This window comes from Manis pentadactyla, chromosome 6 (genome assembly GCF_030020395.1).
Source record: "Manis pentadactyla isolate mManPen7 chromosome 6, mManPen7.hap1, whole genome shotgun sequence".
Classification (NCBI taxonomy): domain Eukaryota; kingdom Metazoa; phylum Chordata; class Mammalia; order Pholidota; family Manidae; genus Manis; species Manis pentadactyla.
The window spans coordinates 91,828,135-91,839,602 of NC_080024.1; the positions used below are offsets into that span (position 1 = coordinate 91,828,135).

General features: G+C 42.5%; 1 long non-coding RNA gene across 1 annotated transcript in view; it reads right to left on the reverse strand.

Annotated features, from left to right (window-relative positions):
* The window catches only part of LOC130684125 (uncharacterized), a 698,247-nt gene extending 687,194 nt beyond the window's left edge, over window positions 1-11,053 (reverse strand). The window contains exon 1 of the long non-coding RNA XR_008998274.1: window positions 10,956-11,053. This is a non-coding gene — a long non-coding RNA (uncharacterized LOC130684125). The remainder of the gene's footprint in view (window positions 1-10,955) is intronic.
* Window positions 11,054-11,468: the final 415 nt, after the last annotated feature.

Below are 11,468 nucleotides of genomic sequence, written 5' to 3' on the forward strand. Positions count from 1 at the left end.
GTTGTAAGAGAGGTAAACTTTCACCTTTGTAGAGTTCTTTTGCCTGGGCCTGGGGGTTAAACTGACATAAGAGCTCAACAGGAGGAAAGCATACAAATTTATGTGGTACAAGTTTTGTGTGACATGGACGTCTGCATAAGGAACGAAGAGTCAGTATTTGAAGATAGTGGCTTGTATAATAGTGGTAGCAGTCAAATTCTGAATGTTCATAAGGTACAAAAAAGTTTCTTTGATTGGGTGGATATGTGATATGAGAAAACGAGAAGACAATATGAATCCCAATTTGACTTTCTGGCTGAGCAACTGGCAAGATGGTGTTGTCATCAACTGTGAGAAGTTGAAGTTTGTCAGATGGAGCAGGTTTGGGATAGGAATGGGGAATTCAAGAGTTTGGTTTTGGATATAGTAGGTGTTTAACTGTCTAGTAGATACACAAGTGGAGACTGTTGAAAACTTTCCAGAGGAATACCATCTAAATCGAGGTTGAAGAATAAATTGGACATACCAAAGAGGTGATTTATGATGAGATTTGAAAGCATTCTTTATACACTTAAATGAATCTTGGCATTATCTACTTTACGCATTCTCTATTTTACTACTACATGGTAATATCTAAACATCTAAAGAGTATTATTTAAAAAGCAATAAGATTTTTTATCTCAACAAATTATTCTGGGTCAAGTTTTCAGAGTATTTCAGTGGCTGCTGTATCCATAAGTTGTACTGGGTGCTTTTACATACATTGATTTTTACCATAGTTCCTTAACAAAACATTACTCCTATTTCACATTTGGAGAAACTGGGTCTGAGAGAGATTAACATTGCCAGAGGTCAGTGATATATTAAGCGATCAGTGTGGATTAAAATGTAGGTCTTTAGATCCTATTGCCCATGTTCCTTATTTTTTAAATGTCTATTTTTTAACTTTGTGAATTTTTAAACTTTTGTTTAATGTTGCAAGGAAGTGGAGTCCTATCATTGGTTATTATTTTTTGAACTGCAGCTGTCAGTACAGTTGGCTCTTACAGAAGCTCCTCTTCCCCCAGCCTCCATTCCCACGTGTAGTGCTTAATACATACTTAGAAAACCACAGCTGCTGTCATCGTCGTCTTTATCTCCCCCTCTAGCATGTTGTGGCCTGGGCAATAGCAAATCAAGCTTATTGGAATCGTGTAAATTATAAAACCTCAGAGATTAAGGACTTCCTAATTAATGAACCATTAGTTTTAACGCATGTATTTTGTCTGACAGAAGCCATTTTTTGTTTCTTTCCCTTTATTGGCTGTTTTCTGGGGAGGTGAGTTTGATAAAGAGCTGTTTTTCTGACTGGAAAAGCAATATTCTCTGAGATGCCAATGGCTATTTTCACTGTGAAATTGAACATAAGTCCTTCTATTTCAGTATGAAATGGGAATATTGGTGTCCATTGAAACGTTTGCTTTTGCGGTAATGATGCCATATTTCAAATACTTAAACGTTTGCCTTTAGATCAAAATTATGTCTTAAATTTCATGAAACTTGATACTGTATGTATTTATATGTTTTGAAAGACATACTTAAGAGCAAGTAATTTCAGATATTCTTCAGACAAGAAATATTAAAGCCCTGCTGTGGATTCACAAAGCCTATAATTTAGGACATAGGTAGGAAATTCACCTAGCCTTTATGTTTCTGTTCTGTAAGTATATGGCTTTATTTCAAGTGTACTGGTTTTTACATTTAAAAACATTTTATGCTGTTTTTCAAAGAAAGAAAAAATACATATTCATCCATCTTTTTCCTTTCTTTAAAGTCTACTCTTTCATTATTTTACCCCAAATACTTAAGTATAATTTAAGTTCACTGTAATCATTAAATGAACTTTTTAAGTAAACAAAAATATTCGTTGGCCCCAAAACACCCTTCTTTATTGTAACTAAATAATCTGTGTAATTTCATATTTTAGTTAATTCCATCCAGGAGTAGAAGTATATATCCTGAACATTTCTACTTATACATAAAATATATCAGTACATGTGCTGAATGTTTGTGTATTCTTTGACTATTTTGTTTAATTTTTTATTTGTAGGGTTTTGTCTTTAATTCAGTTGGGGAAAAAGAAAAATGACAAGTCAATCAGAAAATTTTCTGTAGAAAATATCTTATTACTATCTTTTAAAAATAATTTTACTGAACTAAATCTGTTACATCCCTTATTAATTGGAGAGCCCAAGTAATGAATATTCTGATTATTTTTTCCCAGAATGCTTTCTCTTAACATAATTGAAATTTTTACTTCATGTATTTGTACAAGTATAAAATTGAATTATTTTTGATGATTTGAAGAAGGCAGAGGGGTTCTGGATCCTGATTTAAGAGTGAGCTGTTATTAATCTTGTTTGAAAAACAGTAAAAACAAAAATTAAATATGGGTCTTAATTTGATAATTTGAGCAACGAAACTAGTTTTGTAAACAAAGCATAATGAAATAATTAAGGTGTAATCGTAATTAAAAAACACCAGAGATTTGTCATATGGGGGATAAAATTAATTGCTAAGTGAGTGATAGGAAAAGGTATAATACCAGGAGTTGAGATAAAAGAATGGTGGTCACTAGATGGAGTGGTGAAGGATCCTTTAAGGAAAAGGATCCTGAGCTTCAAGCATTGAAGAACATCAAACATATAGTTTTATAACATCTTTATCAAGGTATAATTTACATACAAGTCAGGTCTGCGGGGGCGACTTGTTGATCTGGGCAGTCTAGTAACCTTAATGTTGCTATGTAATTGTAGATTGGATATTGTGAATAGTGCTGCCATAAATTTACGGGTGCAGATGTCTTTCTTGAACTGGGCTTCGGCATTCCTTATGTATGTATGTTTGTGTATATGTATGTGTGTATGTATGTATTAATCCATCCATCCATTCATTCATTCATTCATTTATTATCTGTCTACCTATCTATCTGTGTATCTTTCTGTCATTAATGCACAATTAGAAGAGTAACATTATGTTAACTAGACTCCTCCCATCACGCACGTGCCCCCAGATACCCCATTGCAGTCACTGTCCATGAGCATAGTAAGGTACTGTAGAATCCCTACTTGTCTTTTCTGTGTTTTGCCGCCCTGCCTGTGACACCCTTCCCACATTATATATTCTTATTCTAATGTGTCCTTACTTCCCCCCTCCCTAAAGGTAAGTAACTATAATGTTTGGTAAGATGATGCAGCTCCGCACGGCTGGGCAGTGCCCCACCCCCCGTGGGTGGAGTTTGTATGCGGAGCACTGTTGCCTGGAGATTCCACGATGTCACAGTGGTGCCTCTGTCCTAGAGACAAAATGTGTGTGCTGAGAGGAGCAGTTGTGATTAAGGTGAGGTGGACACTGAACAACTTGACAGCATCAGGGTAAATGGAATCCAGAGCCAAGGTACCATGTGTTCCTTTTTATTTTGTTGTCACTACTTCACAGTTACATGAACAACATTATGGTTCCTAGACTACCCCCACTGTCAAGTCCCCACCACGTAGCCCTTAAGAGTCGCTGTCCATCATCCCAGAACATGCTGTAGAAGTGCTGCTGATCATCGCTGTGTTATACGGACCTATCTAAGCATGCCGCCAGGCCACACCCTGTGTGCCACTCATAAGCCCCATTTACCCTCTCTCCCCTCCCTCCTAACCCATCCTCCTCAGTCCCATTCCCTTTGGTAACCGTGAGTCCATTGTTTGGTTCGCTGAGTCAGCTACTGTCCTGTTCTATCACTCCTTTTCTTTTTTCTGGTACTCCACAGGTGAGTGAAATCAGTTGACACTTGTCTTTCTCTGCGTGGCTTATTTTGCTGAGCATGATACCCTCTACCTCCCTCCATGTTGTTGCTCATGGGAGGATTGGTTTCTTCATATGGCAGAATAATATTCCACATTTCATCCTCTGATAGACACTTACCTTGTCTGTTGTTGTGGATAGTGCTGTGATAATTATATGGGTGCACAGGTCTTTTTTAAACTGGCCTGCTGTATTCTGGTGTTTATTTCTGTATGTCCGGATGTATGAATGTATTTAGTTAGTTCATTACTCACTTGTATATCTGTTTCTTATTTATTTATTTATCATTAGTCTTCATCTACGTGAGTCTCATGTAGTTTAGTAAACTGCCTCCCACAATGAGATGCCCCCAGATACCTCATTGCAGTCACTGTCCATGAGCATATTAAGATGCTGTAGAATCCCTTGTTGTCTTCTCTGTGTCGTACGTCCCTCCCCGTGCCCCCCTTCTGCTTTATGCATGCCAAAGGTAATGTGCACATTCGCCCCCGCTCCGCCTGACATTTTCCTCCGTTCCCACCTGTCCACCTCCATCCCTTTCCCTTCGGTAACTGTTAGTCCACTCTTGTGGTGCCGTTTTTCTTCTTCGGATGTCTCTTGGTTCCCGTCCTGCACAGGCGAGTGATATCATTTGATACTTGTGTTTCTCCACCTGCCTGCCTTATTACACTGAGTATGATGCCCTCTCACACCATCCGTGTTTCTGCAAATGGTGGGATTTGTTTTCCTATGACTGAATAATATTCCATTGTTCATCTACTGATGGACACTGAGCTTGGCTATTGAGAATAGTGCTGTGGTAATCATAGGGATGCACGTGTCGCTTTTAAACTGGGGGCGTCAATGTCTCATTCATTCATTCATCTATTTATTCATTTATTTATCATTCATCTACAATTATGTGGATAACATCATGTTTAGTACACTCCCCCTTCACCAATGTATTAATGGTTAAGAGACGAGGAAGGCTGGTTGTGAAGGACGGTTACAGGCTGGTAAGGGGGCATTACGATTACCTCATATAATTTGGGGAGGAATTCTATAGGCAAGGCAGTATAGTTCAGAGAATTCAAGCAGTGATTCTGTAGGATCTTACTATGCTGGTGAACAGTGAGTGTAATGGGGTCTGGGGGGCGACTTGATGATCTGGGCAGTCTAGTAAACTTAATGTTCCTTATGTAATTGTAGACTGGTTATTGTGAATAGTGCTGCCATAAATTTAGGGGTGCAGATGTCTTTCTTGAACTGGGCTGCTGCATTCCTTATGTATGTATGTGTGTATGTATGTATGTGTGTATGTATGTATTCATCCATCCATAAATCCATTCATTCATTCATTCATTTATTATCTGTCTACCTATCTCCCCGTGTATCTTTCTGTCATTAATGCACAATTAGATGAGTAACATTATGTTTACTAGAATCCTCCCATCACGCACGTGCCCCCTGATACCCCATTGCAGTCAGTGAACATGAGCATAGTAAGATACTGTAGAATCCCTACTTGTCTTTTTGTGTGTTTTGCCGCCCTGCCTGTGACCCCCCTCCCACATTATATATTCTTATTCTAATGTGTCCTTTCTTACCCCCTCCCTAATCCTTCCATTAACACCCATTCACCTTAGTCTCTTTCCTTCTGTTAACTTTTAGTCCATTCTTGGTTTTTCTGAGACTACTGCTGTTTTCTTCTTCAGTTTTTTGTTTGTTCTGAGACTGTAATGATGAGTGATATCATTATACATATATATATGTACATGTATGTAGGTAAGTAACTCTAATGTTTGGTAAGATGATGAAGCTCCCCACGACTGGGCAGTACCCCCCCTTTGGTTGGAGTTTGTAAGCGCAGCACTGTTGACTGGAGATTCCACGATGTCACTGTGGTGCCTCTGTCCTAGAGACAGAATGTGTATGCTGAGAAGAGCAGGTGTGATTCCGGTGAGGTGAACACTGAACAACTTGACAGCATCAGTGTAAATGGGATCCAGAGCCAAGGTTCTGTGTGTTCCTTTTCATTTTGTTGTCACTACTTCACAGTTTCATGAACAACATTATGCTTCCTAGACTACCCCCACTGTCAAGTCCCCACCACGTAGCCCGTTGGAGTCGCTGCAGAACAGCCCAGGAATATGCTGTAGAAGTGCTGCTGATCATCGCTATGTTATACGGAATTCCCTAGCACGCCGCCGTGCCACACCCTGTGTGCCACTCGTAATGCCCCATTTTCCCTCTCTCCCCCCCTCCTAACCCATACTCCTCGGTCCCATTCCCTTTGGTAACTGTGGGTCCGTTCTTTGGTTCACTGAGGCTGCAACTGCCCTATTCTATCACTCCTTTTCTTATTTCTGGTACTCCACAGGTGAGTGAAATCGGTTGACACTTGTTTTTCTCTGCGTGGCTTATTTCGCTGAGCATGATACCCTCTACCTCCCTCCATGTTGTTCCACTTGGTAGGATTGGTTTCTTCATATGACTGAATAATATTCCACTGTTCATCCTCTGATAAACGCTTACCTTGTCTCTTGTGGATAGTACTGTGATAATCATTTGGGTGCACAGGTATTTTTTAAATTGTTGTGCTGTATTCTAGTGTTTATTTCTGTATGTACGGATGTATGAATGTATTTAGTTAGTTCATTACTCAATTATGTATCTGTTATTTATTTATTTATTTATCGTTAGTCTACATCTACGTGAGTCACATGTAGTTTACTAAACTGCCCCCCACAATGAGATGCCCCCCCGATACCTCATTGCAGTCACTTTCCATGAGCATAGTAAGATGCTGTAGAATCCGTTGTTGTCTTCTCTGTGTTGTACGTCGCTCCCCGTGCCCCACTTCCGCATTATGCATGCCACAGGTAATGTTCACATTCTCCCCACCTCCCCCTGAGTTACTCCTCCGTTCCCACCTGTCCACCTCCATCCCTTTCCCTTTATTAACTGTTGGTCCACTGTTGTGGTGCCATTTTTCTTTTTCGGATGTCTCTTGGTTCCCCTCCTGCACAGGCGATTGAAATCATTTGATATTTCTGTTTCTTCACCTGCCTGCCTTATTACACTGAGTATGATGCCCTCTCATACCATCCGTGTTTCTTCAAATGGTGGGATTTGTTTTCCTATGTCTGAATAGTATTCCATTGTTCATCTACTGATGGACACTGAGCTTGGCTATTGAGAATAGTGCTGTGGTAATCATAGGGATGCACGTGTCGCTTTTAAACTGTGGGCGGCTTAGTCTCCATTCATTCATCTGTTTATTCATTTATTTATTTATCATTAATCTACAATTATGTGGATAACATCATGTTTAGTAGACTCCCCCCATCACCAATGTAGGAATGGTTAAGGGACTAGGAAGGCTGGTTGTGAAGGACGATTGCAGACTGGTAAGGGGTCATTATGATTAGCTCACATTATGTGGGTGGAAATTCTATAGGGAAGGCAGTATAGTTCAGAGAATTCAAGCAGTGATTCTGTAGCATCTTACTATGCTGGTGAACAGTGAGTGTATTGGGGTCTCGGGTGCGACTTGATTGTCTGGGCAGTCTAGTAACCTTAATGTTGCTTATGTAATTGTAGATTGGTTTTTGTGAATAGTGGTGCCATACATTTAGGGGTGCAGATGTCTTTCTTGAACTGGGCTGCTGCATTCCTAATGTATGTATGTTTGTATGTATGTATGTGTGTATGTATGTATTCATCCATGCATTCATTCATTCATTCATTCATTTATTATCTGTCTACCTGTCTGTGTATCTTTCTGTAATTAATGCACAATTAGATGAGTAACATTACGTTTACTAGACTCCTCCCATCATGCACGTGCCCACAGATACCTCATTGCTGTCACTGTCCATGAGCATGGTAAGTTACTGTTGAATCCCTACTTGTCTTTTCTGTGTTTTGCCGCCCTGCCTGTGACCCCCCTTCCACATTATGTATTCTCATTCTAATGTGTCCTTACTTCCCCCCTCCCTAATCCCTCCATTCCCACCCATTCACCTCAATCTCTTTCCCTCTGTTAACTTTTAGTCCGTTCTTGGGTTTTCTGAGACTGCTGCTGTTTTTTTCTTCTGTTTTTTTGTTTGTTCTGATACTGTAATAATGAGTGATATCATTATACATATATATATATATGTGTGTATATGTAGGTAAGTAACTAATGTTTGGTATGATGATGCAGGTCCCCATATTTGGGCAGTTCCCACCCCCTCCATGTGTGGAGTTTCTAAGGGGATCACTGTTGCCTGGAGAATCCATGATGTCACAGTGGTGCCTCTTTCGTAGAGTCATAATTTGTATGCTGAGAGGAGCAAGTGTGATTCCGGTGAGGTGGACACTGACTATCTTGACAGCATCAGGGTAAATGGAATCCAGAGCCAAGGTAATGTGTTTTCCTTTTTGTTTTGTTGTCACTACTTCACATTTACGTGAACAATATAATGGTTCCTAGACTACCCCCACTTTGAAGTCCCCACCACGTAGCCCGTAAGTGTCGCTGTCCATCAGGCCAGCAATATGCTCTAGAAGACACCGAGAGAAATACCATTTGACCCAGGAATTCCACTTCTAAGAATTTACCCTAAGAATGCAGCACTGCAGTTTTAAAAAGACAGATGCACCCCTATGTTAATCGCTGCACTATTTACCATAGCCAAGATATGAAATGAACCTAAATGTCCATAAGTAGATGAATGGATAAAGAAGATGTGGTACATATACACAATGGAAATTACTCAGCCATAAGAAAAAACAGATCCTACCATTTGCAACAACATGTATGGAGGTAGAGAATTTTATTCTTAGTGAAATAAACCAGGCAGAGAAAGACAAATACCAAATGATTTCACTCTTGTGTGGAATATAAGAACAAAGGAAAACTGAAGGAACAAAACAGCAGAATCACAGAGTCCAAGAATGGACTAATAGTTACCAAAGGGAAAGGGACTGAGGAAAATGGGTGGGAAGGGAGCGATAAGGGTGGTGAAAAAGAAAGGGGGAATTACAATAAGCATGTATAGTGTGTAGGGGTTGCACAGGGAGGGCTGCTCAACACAGAGAAGACAAGTAGGATTTTAGAGCATCTTACTACGCATATGGACAGTGACTGGGAAGGGGTATGTGGGGGGGGACTTGGTGAATGGGAGAGCCTAGTAAACATAATGTTCTTCATGTAATTGTAGATTAATGATACCAAAAATATTGGCTCTTAACTTCAATAATTTTGCACACATATACTATACACACAATCCAGGATCTGAGTGGTCTTTAACCATCTCAACCGTGCCTTCAACTATGTAAATGCACTGATCTCACTCTAATAGCCAAACCATATTACTCCACAGTGCCCCCAGTCTCTACAAGATATATCAGTTTAAAAGGGACACCGTTTGAACTGTCAACCTCGAGAAATGTCAGTCACTATCAGCTCCACTCAGCAGTTCTTAAGTAGATTCTGTATTACCAAAATTTGACCTGATAAGTAAGATTTGATTTAATTAAATATTTCAACTAAAACCGATTAAGAGCTGATGAGAAAAAATATTGTAAACTGGTAGGTTTGGAATTCACTCACCCAACAACATAGTTCAAAATTTCTGTAGAAGCTTTCTGTAAGATGCAATTTGTTCCATTTTTAGGCAGTCATTAAGCAGGGGCTCAAATACAAACACATATTAAAAATGCACTCTTTTCATGTAATTTAAGGGGAAACAGCATGACATTAGACCATAGTTCACTAGAGGAATGGAATTAATTTCTTCATTTTTAAAAACGCTGGATTAGATGAAGTAGTCTTACCAGAGTCACATTATTTATCATTACAAACAATCTAAAAAAAAGTCAGATTTGGGCTGCTTCAGGATTAGTAGGGGAGGGCAAACAAGTGAAGATGAGAGAACACACACCCCTTCTTTTTTGGAAGTGGACTCCCTCACATGAAGCAAAACTTCTAAGAGCAGCTACAAAAATCATTCGTTTTCAAATGACCCTCACCTAACACAGCCACGCTTGACAAAAAAAGTCCTACGTTATTCCGTATTCAAATTCTAGTATATTCACACTAATAAGGGGGAAACTGAACAGGATGAAAACTGGGGGTGGGGATGGGAGCCTAAAAAAGGATTAATGTCCAGAACAACTACGAGACAGTGTAGAGTACGTCAAAACCACAAGGTTTTATCCTAATGAATGGTTTTGTTTCTACTGTATTTCTAATCTGCAGGTATTTTAATCTGCATGTCCTAAAATAGAGACCCTGAGGAGAGCAGCTTGAGGCAGTGAAAGAAAGGAGGCAGGTTAGGTAAGGAGAGAGCTTTGTGAGAAAACATGTGCAGTGAGTTAGAATGTGCAAGGCAGGGGGATGCTGGCTTCACCTTGGGGAAGCATTGGAGGGCTTCACGCGCGCACAGGCAGAATTGCTCGGCTAAGGAGCTCATATGCATGGCCACAATGCACACCTAGGAAAGGCACAACCTAGGATAGGAATGACCACCCACCAACTGTGCAGATGTGGCCAAGACCCTTTCAACCAGTTCTATCGTCTGGGGTACTAGATGGAAATGCCTCAGGCACGAGATCAAGCGAGGCTGCCACGAGATCAGAGACACTACTGGGTACAAGGAAGGAGAGAAAAGGACAATGGCCATCTCGGCTCCCCGCCTGGTGACCCTTCCTCGCGGGGCCGCACAATGCCCCATGTGGGAGGCCAAGTGCAGGCGGTCCCTTCCTCGCAGCTGGCGACGTCTCTGGCCACGCAGCCTAGGGGAACCGAGACTTCCCCTCCGCCCCACCCCCAGTGACACCAGAGAAGACACGGAACTTGGGATGCGAAGTGGAAGCCACAGACCATGTCACAGCCCGGGTGGGAGGCCTGAGGAGAAATTCCGTGGAGCCACCAGGGCGCCAAAGCCTGGTCTGGTCGGGCTGCCAATCGGACGACACTTGGGTCCGGTGACCGGGCCCAACCCCACCAGCGCACACCAGCCCCCGGCGCCTCCTTGGTCCTCAGTCCCAGACCCTCTCGCTTCCGCCAGTATGCGGCCTGTCGGACAGCCCCGGACCCCTGCAACCGCTCCCCCTCGGGAAACAGCCCCTCTCCCGAGCCGAGCCTCAGACGCTCCTGCGAGCCCGGGCCGCACCTCCGTCTTGGTGATCCGGTGCCGCCCCAGCTTCACCACGGCGAAATTGTCCTTGCCCAGAGTGCCCTCGATGTCGTAGAACCCCACCCGGACCTGCCCGCCCTGCAAGTGCTTCAGGACATCCGCCATGACCATGCTGGGCCCTCTGCTAGACACAGCGGGCTGGAGTGCACGCGGGCGGCGGGAGGACGAGCGGCTCTGGTGGCGGCCGCTTATGCGCTCCGACGTCAGGGTCCCGGACAGGGTCGGAGGTGGGGCGGGCCTCCGCTGGTCACCATGGCGACCGGAGCTGCGCTGCGTCGGTGGCTGGAAGGGGGAACGGGTGGGTCCTGGACGCGCGTTCTTTCCTGGCTCAAGGGCCCTGGACTCTTGCCGCCGCCTCGCGGCCCGCCGGAGTCCCTCGGCTCCCAGCAGAAGCGCAGGGGCAAGTCCTGGTGACAGAGCGGAGGGGTGCAGCGGCCAGGACAGCCCTGCAGCCTCCACTCTCCCAGGCATCTATTGACCGCCAGGGCA